This window comes from Kogia breviceps, chromosome X, assembly GCF_026419965.1.
Source record: "Kogia breviceps isolate mKogBre1 chromosome X, mKogBre1 haplotype 1, whole genome shotgun sequence".
Lineage (NCBI taxonomy): Eukaryota > Metazoa > Chordata > Mammalia > Artiodactyla > Physeteridae > Kogia > Kogia breviceps.
Window position 1 is genome coordinate 20,050,713 of NC_081330.1, and position 14,516 is coordinate 20,065,228.

Consider the following 14,516-nt stretch of genomic DNA (forward strand, 5'->3'; position numbering starts at 1 on the left):
CTGGCATTTTCTAACTTTAGTTGTGTAAGTTCAGGCTGTTCCTTCTCACTTAGAAATAGTTCCTGCTATTTGAATTTGAGTATGCCGTCACCAAGTGGCTGATACTTCTTTGATTAGCATGATCTCAAAATTCAAAATAGAGGCTGCATTGTTTTTGTTGGTGGTGTTAGTGGTGTATGTGTTAAGATTGGGGTAGTGTGATACCTGCAAATAGGTGAAGGTATCAGGTATCAGAGGTAGTTGGGGGTAAATCTTCATGAAGCAACAGGAAGACACTGAAGTACAAAAAATGGGTCATTATTTGAGGAGGGGAGAGGAAAGGCAGTTTGAGGTTCAAGGAATGAGAGCAGGGACAGAGGAGTTGTGGAGTGAAGGGTACAGGGAAAAAATAGGACGAAAACGAAAATGACCCAGAGTTAAGTGAACTTGATCACTGTTTCTGCACTTTTCTATGGTTCCTGTACTTGTTGGGGATTCTGACTAGCAAGATAGATACAGTGTCTTGAGCAGGATTGTGTCTTGTACATCTTTGTATTCCCCCACAGTGCCTAGCACGGTGCTGGGCACATAATTGGTCCTTAATAAAGATCTGTTGAATGAATGACCCAAACCTGCTGGACTTGAGATGATACGTAATGGAGGAGGTGGCTGCTGGCTTGAGGCATAGGACCAGCTCCCAATGAGCAAGTCTTGACGATGTTCTGCCTCTGTCATTAAGCTGAGGGCCCCACACAACCTTAGATGGCTCCTATGATCCGTCTTCCAAAGTATAACCTTTTCTAACTCTTCTGAGTTAGGTAGCTACATACCTTCTTTTTCTTTTTTAAAATCTCAGATCCAAGGCCCTTGAAGTCCTTCATACCTCTGAACCAGTCTGGGTGGTTGGAAAAATATGACATATAGAAGCTTTTGAATTTAATTTAATTTTTGTTTTTTATACTTTAAAAAATAAATTCATTTTATTTTATTTATTTTTGGCGGCGTTGGGTCTTCGTTGCTGCATGCAGGCTTTCTCTAGTTGCCGTGAACGGGGGCTACTCTTCCTGCAGTGCGCAAGCTTCTCATTGCGGTGGCTTCTCTTGTTGCAGAGCACGGGCTCTAGGCGTGTGGCCTTCGGTAGTCGTGGCGCATGGGCTTAGTTGCTCCGCGGCTTGTGGGATCTTCCCAGACCAGGGGTCGAACCCATGTCCCCTGCATTGGCAGGTGGATTCTTAACCACTGTGCCACCAAGGAAGTCCCTTTTATACTCTTTTAAGGGTTACTTTCCATTTACGGTTATTACCAGATGTAGGCTATATTCCCCGTGTTGTACAATACATCCTTGAGCCTATTTTACACCCAATAGTTTGTGCCTCCCGCTCCCCCACTCTGAGACATACGGAAGCTTTTTTTAAAAAATAAATATATTTTAAAAATTTATTTATTTATTTATTTGGTTGTGCCGGGTCTTAGTTGTGGCACATAGGCTCTTAGTTATGGCATGTGAACTCTTAGCTGTGGCATGCGTGTGGGATCTAGTTCCCAGACCAGGGATCAAACCTGGGCCCCCTGCATTGGAAGCAGAGAGTCTTAACCACTGTGCCACCAGGGAAGTCCCTATATGGAAGCTTTAGCTTGGAGGACGTGAGACCTAGAGCTTCTTCCATTCATAAGGTGTGTAGGGAGTGGCTGGATAGGGCTTTTAAAAATGTATATGAAGGGCTTCCCTGGTGGCGCGGTGGTTGAGAGTCCGCCTGCCGATGCAGGGGATACGGGTTCGTGCCCCGGTCCTGGAGGATCCCACATGCCGCGGAGCGGCTGGGCCCGTGAGCCATGGCCGCTGAGCCTGCGCGTCTGGAGCCTGTGCCCCGCAGCGGGAGAGGCCACAGCAGTGAGAGGCCCGCGTACCACAAAAAAAAAAAAAAAAAAAATGTATATGAAGAGAAAACTGAGGATCATTCCAAGTAGGATGTTTGTTGGAATTAAGAGCCTGCTCAGACGCAGTTCTTCTCCAGAAGGGGGTTTATCCCTGCATGATAATACATATACCATGTTATCTTTGGCCCTGGCCAGCATCGGATCACATAATTGGTTTTTAAAGCTACAGATGCTCCATCTCACCTGTTACCCAAATATTATAACTCATAAACATCTGGTGAAATCATCCCTGATGCTGCCCCTATGGTGGAAGTTAAGTCCTTGAGGACAATAGTTTTAGTGAGCAGGTATGATGACTTATTTGGCACCATAAACTTCTACATCTCTAACACGGAATTCCCCAAACAAGGGTCCATTTGGAGTGGTATAATAGCATAGTGGATAACAGCATGAGCTTTGGAGCCAGACATACATGGGCTCAAATTTTACCTCTGCCTTGTAGGAGGTTTTTGATATTAGGCAAGTCACTTAATGTCTCTGTACCTTGGGTTCCTAACCTATAAAATGGGGTAATATTAATTACCTTACATGGTTGTTATGAAAGTTAAAGTAAATGACAAGACACATGTAATGTGCTTAACACGGTGCTTAGTATATAGGAAGCACACACTCACGGGTAGCTATTATATGTATTTCTTCCTAGAATGCAAACTTTTGGAAGTGATGACACTGGGTAGTGTCCCATCTTGCTCACCACTATGTCTTGCCCTCAGCTTCTGAGGCTTGTGCAGACTCCCCAGACAGGCTGTCTCCTGCCCCACAGAGTGCTGAACAAGTGGGAGCTTGTAAACTAAGTGGGATGTCATTTTGAGTCACCGTTGCTCTAATTTCTTTAGACATTTGTGAAAAACAATTGGATTCCCTTCAGCTTTAATTTCCCTCCCTTCCCAGATAAATTTTCCAAATGTCCACTTCCTATTTCCTCAATCAAGGCCAGAGTTGAAGGAAGCTGGCCTTCAATCTCCAACAAGGCTGAGAGCACCATGTGGGCTCAAGAGCAAATTGTATTGGAAAAACAGCAGAAGCACTGAAATGAATTGCCATGAATTGAGGCTTCACATGAAAGCACACGGCTGAGCCTGGTCCTAATTGGCAGTGGAGTTACTCAGGTAAGAGGCCAATTTCAAATATCTCATTGCAGAACTTTTGTAATATGCACCCCCTCCCTCCCTCCCAATCACCTCCTTCCATCCACATACAGCCTTTGGAAGTTGATGACCATTGAGTAAAGGTAACACTGAGTTATTTCACATTTCTTTAAAATCTCTAATCTATAAACTATGTGCAGACATAGAGAAAGTTTGAACCATGGTACAATTTGAAATGTTCCCTGTGTCAGGGTGAGTAATGGTACCCTAAGTGTTTCCACATCCTAATCCCTGGAAACTGTGAATATACAACCTTATATGCAAAAGGGCCTTTGCAGATGCAGTTGAGTTAAGGAACTTGATATGGGAAGATTACTCTGGATTATCTGGGTGGGTCCAATGTAATCACATGGATCATAATAAGAGGGACTCAGGAGGAGACCAGAGGCAGAGGAAAAGGCGAAGTGATGATAGAAGCTGAGACTGGAGTCATGCACTTTGAAGATGGAGGAATGGGCCAAAAGCCAAGGAATACAGGCAGTTAGCTACTAGAAGCTGACTAAGGCAAATAAATGGATTTCCCCTTCAGAGCCTCCAGAAGGAACCTGGAAGCCCTGTCTGCACTGTGACTTTAGCTCATTGAGACCCACTTTAGACTTCTGACCTCCAGAACCATAAGAGAATAAATTTGTGTTGTTTTAAGCCAGCCCTCCAAATTCTCCCAGATACGCCAGAGAGCCAGAAATTCACAATATTAGAACTATCCTTTTGGGAGCTATCACTGAAGGACAAGATTGCTAAAAGTTTCCACTAAAATACAAAGGAAAATGTGTTAGGCAACATTCAGTAGTCTGTTATGCCTTCTTCTGGCTGGCTGGCAGAGAGCATAGAAGGGGCCCCAGGATGCAGGGATTTCTGGGCCCTGGGGCATCGTGAGGATAGACTTGACAAGTGGGGTCTGGGTAGCTGGATACAGCAAGTGATGCCTGGGATGAGAGGGTGCCAAAAGAGAAGAGAGAGAACCTAAAAACTAAATTCCATTTATTATGGAATTTATTATGTTCTGGGGCCAACCAGTGAAAAAGTCACTGGTTGTGAGCAGCATCTTACTTACTTACTTACTTAATTTATTTATTGCCGCATGGCATGTGGGATCTTATTTCCCCAACCAGGGATCAAACCCGCGCCCCCTGGAAGCATGGAGCCTTAACCACTGGACTGTCAGGGAAGTCCCCAGGAGCATCGTCTTTGTGACTAATCCAGCTTCAGGCCTGTTCCATAGAGCTCCCCGTAAGCTTAAAGAAATAAAGAACTTCCTGTGCTTGCTGAGTCCTACAAACTCCCTGACTTTGGGACTGACTGCTTTTTGGTCTGCCCCTGTTGGGTTGGTTCTCTTTCTGGTACTCTGACATCCTGCCACCTCTACTACCTATTGTGGACTCCTAGCGTCCTCTGACTTCAACTCTTTGGTCTGGGCCTGCCAGATACTTTTCTATTCTTAGGGCCTTGAGTTTCCGGCTCCCAGGAATTCTTTGCTCTAACTTATAAACCCCTTGCCACCAGCCCCCTGGCACCAAACCCACCATCGGGCCCTGATCAGGAGACCTCCCAGATTCCTTGTGAGATGACTCTTTCTGAGGGAGAATTCTCCCCCCCACTGCACCCCCCAACCACCAAAGTATTTTGGTGTTTACAGTAAGAGGTAGTAGGTTTACAGATGAAGGATCTTGAATCCAAAAACCCGCCTTCTGTGTCTGCAACCATCACACATGGTCACCTGCCTTCCCTTCCTCTGATCTCATTCCCAGAGAACTCTAATGCAAGTCCAGAAAACTGAGGGACTTTGAACCCATCAGTAGCTTCACCTCTCCATCCCCCCACCTCCCCGCCATCTTCACTTCCAGTTTGATGATTTGAAGGTGAGGAGTATGGACCCAGTCAGTTGGGCCTTAACACACACATTCAGAGATGCATATCTGACCTATACAGTTAATATACTCTTCTAGCAACCCAGGATAGAGAGATTTCTTGTTTCCCAGGGCGATTGCCTGAGAGTGAATGCCACGATGTCACCCAAGTGATGCCTGTAGTCTAGGATATATAAGAGATTTCCTTGTTAAACTTCCAGGAGTCCTCAGGAAAATCCATTCACATATGAATGCTGACTTCCCAGGAACTGGACTAGGGAGCTCAGGTATTGTAAAGGAGCAGCCCTGACTTGTTTACCAGGCTTAAGTCGTATAATCACAAGAGTCCAAGAATCTCAAACAGCCCACATCCAATTCTCAGACAGCAAGACCCTTTTATAACCCATGCTCCTCTTTGCCCCATCTCCCTATCATACCTTGTCCCTCCAGCAGCTACAAATTGTGGCAGCCCTACCCTACTGACCCGATTAATGGACAAGGGCTCTTTTACTTATAGTTCAAGTATCAGCCAGCTTCAGTGATGTCTTCCCTGACCATTCAGCCTGGATTAGCTTTCCCTGTTTTCCATAGCATACCACCCTGCTGGAAGCATCATCTTTGATGAGCATCATCAAATTACAATGGTAATTACATAGTAATTACAATTACAATGGTAATTACATAGTACATTTTGTGATTGTGTTGAATGGTTGTCACCCCACAGGGTCTATGTCTATCTTGCTTACTGCTATTTCTCCTGTACCTTAAGACACAAATCTCAAAATCTGTTTGCTGAATCTTGTTGAATCAAGTGTTGCAGATAAAAAACTTGAGGCTCAGAGCAGCTAAATAACGTACTTAGAGTTGCACAGCTCCTAAGTGCCAGAGCTGGGATTCAAACCCGGTTCTGGTTGACTCTAAGTCCTCTGGGTTCTTAACCATCATGCCAGTCGTTTCTGCCAGATCATCTGCATCAGCAATACTTGGGATCTCATTGAAAATGCAAATTCTCAGGCACTGTGAAAGACTTACTGAATCAGAAAGTCTGAAGGTGAGGCCTACCAATCTTTTACCGAGTCCTCCAGGTGACTCTGAGACACGCTCCAGCGTGAGAACCGCTGCTCTGCCCTACACTGCCCATTATATGGTTCCCTCTTGGTAGGAGATCCAGGCGATTCCCTTCTATGCAAATAGCCCTAATGGCTATTTGCCATTAGGCGATTCCCTTCTATGCAAATAGCCCTAATGGTACCTAGGACGGGGCTCAGCATACTCTAGGTGTTTAATAAGTACACGTTGAATAATAAGTGAATTAAGCTCTAGGGCACATTCGTTTTTGAAAGGCAGAAATAGGCTTTTTCGTCAAACCTATGGAAGAGCAGTGAAAAAACACCATAAAAAGCCTAATATAAGGGCCATGACACTTGCCTGGAGAAAAGTTTTCGAGATTAAATTATTCATTTATTACCTCCTCCTACCTTCTTCCTTTCAGGTCAGTCATTTCCATGGAACTGTCTCTGACCCCTATGGTTCATCTTGATAGCTCTCTTATTTGGCTTCTTTATAGCATTTTGAGTATCATTCAAGCTATCCCTGGATTATATGTGACAATGCATCTTCTGAGTATCTCAGATATATAAATCATTGTCTCTGTAATGAAACTTTATTCTCTTTAGCACATAGACTGTGTCTTTTCTTGTCTCCCCTAGTTTCTACCATGGCCTTAAGTACACAGTAGCATGTTGGGATAATATTTTAATAAATTATCCCCTACATGTGTGTATGTGTGTGTGTGTGTGTGTGTGTGTGTGTGTGTGTTTACACCTACCCTTCCCATATTCAGCAAAGAAATTTCATCACCTAAGAGAAAGGTTATTATAGTAGAAAAGCAGAAAACTAAAAAGTCAATTCTCAGCCTTGGAGTTTTAAAAGCCTATTTAGAGTTTCAGAAACCAGGACTTTTGAGTTTCAAAATCCTAAGCCCTAAAGAACCCAGGTCATACATTTCATGACATACGTACTAGATTTGAAAGGATACAGGATCAATCTGAGCAAGTTTTTCTTGCTCCCCAGACTAGATGAAAATTTCATGGGATGTGAGAGGAGTGAGTTAGAACAAAAGTCCTTGTGAACAGAGGTGCTGTAACCTGCCCTGTGGGGCAAGACCCAAGTTGAAGGCAAAGGGGAGAGGGATGGCGAAAACTGAGCAGATTGGACTGCTGGCCTCTCCCCACTTAGAGGCAACAAGCCTGAAGTGTTCCCCTGAGCCCGGCCTGGCTCCAGAGCAGTGGAGTAGAGCTGGCTGCAGGTGTTATCGCAGGGACGGGGCTTGAGGCAGCCTTATCATTCCCTGGACTCAGGTGAGGTATGGGGAGAACCAAGTGTTTTCTGAATGGCCATGAGGGTCCTCAGGACCTGAGAAAACTTCAACTCAAGGTTAAGGAGGCATGGCAGTGATGTGAGTCCAACTGTAATTGAGGCCTGGGTGGAATTTGAATAGCCCTGCGACACATGTGCAGAGACAGGTAAGGCCATACATGACTGTGTACCTGTCAGTGGGTTCCAGCGTGGACAGCAGAAAACTAAAGATCAAATACTTTCTCCGTGTCTTAGCCACAGCCTCAGAGATTGTGGGGATAGCTTGAACGGACTGAGATTAAGTTTTGTATTACCTGGAGGAATGGGAGCTCAAAATAGACTAAGTTATAAGAAAAAAATTCTCGTGCACCTGAATTTGTGAGTTGACATTTATAGCAACTCCACCAAGGCACTCTATATTTGGTCAGTTGGATTGACTTGATGAACCAAAGCCTTTTTCCTGAGGCCAACATTTAAGAGAAAAGTGAATCAGAAGACAAGAAACCTCCACTTGGGGTTGGGTACATTAGTAGGTATTGAAGCGCTCCCGGAGCTGTCCTTGCCTTAAAATGCTTTCACTCCAACACTTCTCAGCTTCTTTAGTCCTCAGTAGTGACCACGAAGTCTCAGCTTCTTCAGTCCTCAGTAGCAAATACTGAACACTGCAATAACCCTGGTTAACCAAGGGAGAGTCTAGCTAAGGTCACTCAACTACTTACCAAGGGGCACGAGGGTGAATTCAGGCATTTTAGAGTTTTCACAGACAGAGGTGGAAACAAGAAGAGGTTTGAACATAAGCCTCAGATACCCAAATCTGGGTGTAGTTACAAACGTATGACTTGATCACTGATTTTTAGCAGGTAAACACAACTGGACAGGTTCATCTTTTTAAGTGGGCTGTAGCCTGAGTATTGCATTTGCAAGGGCCACAGTATTTATTAAGCTGTATGGGACTGCTCTGATTGTGCTATAGAAAGGCAGAGGTCTCCAGAGTCAACTGGGGTGGTCGAATCACATTCAATGAATGTCCTAGTGTCTCAGTTGAAGAATCCTGCTATCGAGGGACTCCCCTGGAGTAATCAGTTAAAAGCAGTAGCATTAAGCAGCTAACGGTGCTGGGAAATCAATACCAGCATGGGGAAGAAACAATTCCCTGCAATGATTTCTGTGCAAATTTTGATTCTTGTACCTAATGACATTAGGATGCGCTAATGACACATAAGTCAAGGAGGTGCTTCTTTCCCAGTTAAGCGTGAAGCACATTTTTGCCCCTACAACCTTGGCAGCCACTTGGGAGGCCTACTTTCACTGCTGGGAAGTAATAGATTAAGGTAAGGTAGCCCAACTTTCTTTCTATGTATCACTCCTGTGGGAGAGATGGAGGTCAGATAGAAGGGGTGACTTTCTGGAGATGGGCATCGGTCCCTGGAAGGGCCAGGACCATTCCTTCTTTCATTTATCGAGCATTTGTCCACACTGACCCTGCACCTTTAATTGCTCCTTCCCCACTTATGGCCAGGGGAATCCTATAAAAAAACACCTGTAGCTCAGCTCAAACTGCTTTGAGACTTTCCAGATTCCACTGCTTCTTCCCAGCATTTTACCCCAAAATGTGGATTGAAAGAAATATTGTATTTCTCTTGGTCTCTAAACATGATTTAATCTGTTTAGAGACCACATAGCCCTGCCCAAATTTGGTAGAAAATTTCAATGTCAGTGACTATTGAGGCCTCCAGGGTCACATTAAGTGCTGGGTGTCTTGGACAGCAATCACAGGGGGTCCTCCGGTCTTCAGTCTACATACTGGATGGTCTCTTCAAGGCTAACAGCTCTGCTGATTCTGCCTCAAGCTGAGGCAGAGGGGTTTCCATCTAGGCTGGGAGCCCTAGAGGGGCCTGCAGTCTAGCCTTCCTTGGATACCACTTTGCCATTTTCCTCTGAGGTCTTGTCACTTCCCTATGCACTGTCAGGAAACAGGGTACCTATATTCTCTACTTGTAGAATCTATAAAACTCCAGTAGCCCTGCCAGTTTTGAGGACACCGTCTTAAAGCTCTAGGTACCTCTTTATCTGAGGTACCAAACCTCAGAGACACTTCCATTTTAGAACAGCAGTTTAACTCTTTGCTTCCTTTTGCCTTGGCTTTAGAACACAGCATTCTTTTAACTTTGACCTGGAGCTGTTGAATTCCCCAGGTTTCCAGGTCACAAGGCCACTCTAGGTAGGCTGTGTGTGTGTGTGGGGGGACAGTGTATGCATGCATGCTCATGCGTGGGTGGATATCGGAAGCGGGGAGGGGCTCTCCTTTCTGAATTTCCCCTTTCTCATCCTCCCTGGCCCTCCACCCTGCTTCATCTGGCAAACTCCTAGCCATCCTTCAAGACTCAGCTTATATGTCACTCTTTTAGATAAGTTTTCCATGGCCCCTTACTCTAATTAGACTCCCATTTTATGCCTGCATAGCACCCTGTAGCTATCCTACTTAGCACATGCCATAATGGTAATGAGCTATTAAGGTGATTGTTAATATTAGTTTCTCCCACTGGTTTGTGGGTTCCATAAGGATAGGGACTAATCTTTTTTGTACATTGTTATACCCCCATCACCTTCCAATATCTGCTGTTTAGAAGTTGTAAAAGAATGGAATGGGTGAATAAATGAAGGGAAATCTCCATAGTTTTGAAATAACAATGCAGAGGTTATTTTCTAATCTTTCTTTACATTTATATAGTGGTGTTAGCTTATAGGATGAAAATCGACAATTTATTGACTATTGTTATGCCAAAAAAGTTGGCATAGAGCTGTTGATATTATCCTTTTCAACATATATAGTATCTGTGGTGATATCTTTTTTTTCATTCCTTGTATTGGTAATTTGAGTCCTCTCTCTTGGACTTTATGAAATAAAAAATTCCTATTCATCTAAGAAACACCATTAAGAGAGTGAAAGGCAAACCAATGTGGGAGACACTGTTTGCAATATACATAATGGGCAAAGGGCTTGTATTCAGAATATATATAAACAAATCTACAAGTCTATTAAAATCTATAGATAACCCAATTTAAAAATTGTAAAGGCTTGAACAGATATTTCACAAAATAGGATATTGAAATGGTCAGCAAGCATCGTTGCTCATCAGGGAAATGCAAATTAAAACCACAATGAGATACCATACACATCTATCAGGATAGCTAACATTAAAAAGACCAACAATACCAAGTATTGTCAAGGATGGGGAGCTGCTAGAACTCTCCTACATTATTGATTGGAATCTAAATTGGTACAACCACTTTGGAAAACTGACAGCATCTACTCAAGTTGAACATATGTGTGTGTACCCAGTGACCTTACAAATCTATCTATCTATCTATCTATTAATCTATCTATCTATCTATCTATCTATCTATCATCTCTCCAACAGAAATGCATATGTGTGTGCACCAAAAGACATGTGCAAAATGTTCATAACGGCATTATTTGTAATAGCACCAAATTGAAAGAAAACCAAATGTTCATCAACATTGGACTAGATAAATTGTGGTATATTCACACAATGGAATGTCACAGAGCAATTAAGAGAGAGTGGCATGGACATATATACACTACCAAATGTAAAATAGATAGCTAGTGGGAAGCAGCCGCATAGCCCAGGGAGATCAGCTCCGTGCTTTGTGACCACCTAGAGGGGTGGGATAGGGAAGGTGGGAGGGAGATGCAAGAGGGAAGGGATATGGGGATATATGTATACATATAGCTGATTCACTTTGTTATAAAGCAGAAACTAGCACACCATTGTAAAGCAATTATACTCCAGTAAAGATGTTAAAAAAAAAAAACGACTACTATACCAAATAACTGAATTAATCTCACAGATATAAGGTTGAGAAAGAAGCTAGATGCTAAGGAGAGTCCATTTATATCAAGTTCATATGCAGGCAAAATTAATCAATGATGATAGAGAAATCAGAATAATGGTAGACCAGGAGGGACGTTAGAGAGATGTTTGGGATGCTGATTAATGTTCTAAGTCCTGATCTAGGCGGTGGTAACATGTGTGCTGTTTATCAAAATTAATCAATCTGTACAATTAGGATTTACCTTTATTGTGTGTATTATACTTTAATTAAAAGTTTATAAAAATAAAACAAGAATGAGTATATTAGAGAGAGAGGGTTACACTGCATGATTTTTAATGTTCCTTACAGTTCTAACATGCTATGATTTTGTGTGAAAATGCTTTGAAAATAATAAAATCCTCTACAAGTATAAGGTCTTTTAGTAGTAGTAGTAGCAGTTGACCTTGAATTCCTAGTGATTTGTTGATCAAACAGTGGTAAGTAATTTGCTTTAAATTTCTATATATTTGTTTCCAACTTAAAAAATTTTCTACCTCTCTGCTTTTCTGGCTATTGTTCATTTCCTAATTTCTTTGAACTTTTCTGTCAAGACCCTGGATGGGAAACCGGAGACAAATATCATGGAGAGTAATCTTGAACCCTTTTAAATTTTGAGCTGGCAATAAACAATGGCAAAGCCTTGAAAGGTTTAAAGAGAATGGTTCATGATTCTTTGAGTCAGCTGTGGCTTTGTATTGCTCAGACTAGGTTTTCTACTTACATGCATAATGTAGCAGTGGAAATAATAATGATTTTCCCAATCACTTGACCTCTGTTAGGAGTTAATAATTCTAATGTCAGGTGAAAATAATGCTAGAAGAATAATAAGACACATTTGACATTCATTTCCAAAAGTAGTCATTCAAATCGTATTATTTTATCATTGCCATCACTTTTCTTTCCCTCAGCCTTACCAGTAAAACTTATTTAATGAATCTACCAGTAAGCACAGTTAATAGAGTGGCTGACTTACTCTCAGAGATGAGGCTTTGGCTTTACTGAGGCCACTGAGCTTGTTCAAAACCCAATATACATTTTTTTTCCTTGGAAGTTTTTCCTCTCAGGTATTCATTAAGAACTCAACTTTCTTGGTATCCAAACGAAAGTTTCCTTTAAAGGTATATCACCTTTCTAATTCTTGGCCTGGGAAAAAATGTCAGAAAATTCTTTAAATCTATCTAGTAAAGTATTTTAAATGCTCATCTTGCACTTTTGAGTGAAGTGTAATTTACATTTCATACAAGTAGAAGCTGAGCAGCAAGCTGTAAGTAATTATCATATAATTAAATGTCTACTATGAAGGGAAGGGAAACGTGAGCTCCTTCGTGCTTTCCGTGACTGGGTTATGCAATGGCAAATTTACAGCTCTTTATCTCAGGAAGGCTCCAGGGGACCTACTCAGGGTTCGAAGAGATACCTCTGAGTTGCCAATATAGTTTCAGTTGGAAGCTGAGGCCATCCCTTTGCTGTCCAAGCAGACCATATGGAAATGGATTCTGTAGCTTTGGTTTTAGAAATGGAAACCAAAGTGTCTATTCCTCTCAGTGACCTTGAAAACGTTTCCCCCTATGTTAACATTTGTAAATAGGAAACCACCATGAAAATTAATACTTAATAGTTACCATGGATGAGTTTTATTTTTTCAAATTCACAAAGCAGTTGGCTTTGGGGATGATAATCAAATGCCAAGTGCATTTGTAATTAGGTGAAATGCTCCCGTGATCTGATTTTGTTTAATGTTTTTTAAAATATTCATTGAGTCCCTGCTACGTTCAAGATGCCATAGGGCATTCAAAGGTCAAAAAAGACATGGTCCCTGCTTTGTGGGAGATTATAGTCAGGAAGTGGATAAAAGCTATGCACACAAATAACTACGAAGCAAGGCAAAATTGGATAGTTATCAGAGAATCCAAGGTGTAGAGCTGCTCAGGGGAAGGAGCAGTCACTTCTATTTCTGGCTATGTTGAGCTGGTCAGGTTTAAGGAAGACAGTATATAATCTGGTATATGAGGGATAGACTTATTATAAGAAGAGATATTGAGGAAACCATGAGCATTGATAGATGTGGGAAACCAGCACAAGGGCTTCAGGGAATGAAGCAGACCAATTTGGTTACTTATTCAACAGTCATAGTGGCAATTTATCTCAATTTATGAATAATAAGGATTGGGTTTTACAGACTTTCTCCCTAGTCAAAACCTATAATGTGGTATTCTTGACTGTTTACATTGTTTGGAGCATTAAATATATATGTAGGGGTATAGTGTGAGATACAGATGAAAATGGACATATGGAATTGAATTGCAGAGACTCTTGGGCACCAATCTAATGGAGATAGACTTACTCAGAGAATCATTTACTTAAAAATCTGATTGATGCTCTATTGTGTGCCAGGCACTTTAAAAGGCGTGTGGAATAAAAAAGAAAAAAGAGAAAAAAAGGCATGTGGAGTACAGTGATAGATACCTTTTCTGCCCACAAGGAAATTAATGGGGGCAGTGGGTGAGAAGTGCTGAGGGCACCTGTCCTAGACAGGATGTGAGATGTCAGGAGAGACATTCTAGAGGTGGTAATGTCTGAGTTGAAATATGAGAGTATGGGTTTTCCTGAGCTGTGGGATATCAGAAGGGTGTTTCAAGGAGAGAAAATGGAAGGATATTTCGAGCACAGAGGGCATGCAAAGTCACCGAGTTATAGAGAACCTGGAGAGTTTCCAGGAGGGCTGGGCTTGAACATAGGGTGTGAACTGAGTGGTAAAGAGAGAACAATGGAGGGCTCAATAGGGACCTCATCGTGAAAAGCCTTATAGAGGCTATTACAGTCATCCATGTGGAGCTGATGTGACCCTGAGTTACAAATACAGCAGTGGGGAGGAGGAAGGGGGCATACATTTGAGAGATATTTAGGGGGTAGAATTGACGGACTTGCTAACCAATGGAATGCAAGTGATAAGGTGAATGATAGAGTGCAAGGATGAACTTGGGTGTCAGGGAGTGCTGTTCACTCAGAAGAGGAACTCAAGTGGGTGAGAAGATTTGAGAGAGAATTTATAAGCTTTGTTGTACCCATGTTGAGTGTGAGGGACCTGTCAGATATACAAATGGAAACAATGGCCAAAAGTTGACTACATTGTTTGGAGTACAGAAATGTAATTTGGGCTGCAGATATAGTTTTGAGAGTCACAGTATCAGAAGTTGCAAATCCTAATGTCTACAGGATCCAGGCAGGTAACATAAATGGATGATTCTGGCCGGGGCTGATATAGGGTTAAGAGAAAAGATGTGCATAGGCCCTGCCCAAAGGCGTTCACATTTTCAAAGAATCTGGTAAGGCAGCCAAACAAAACCTA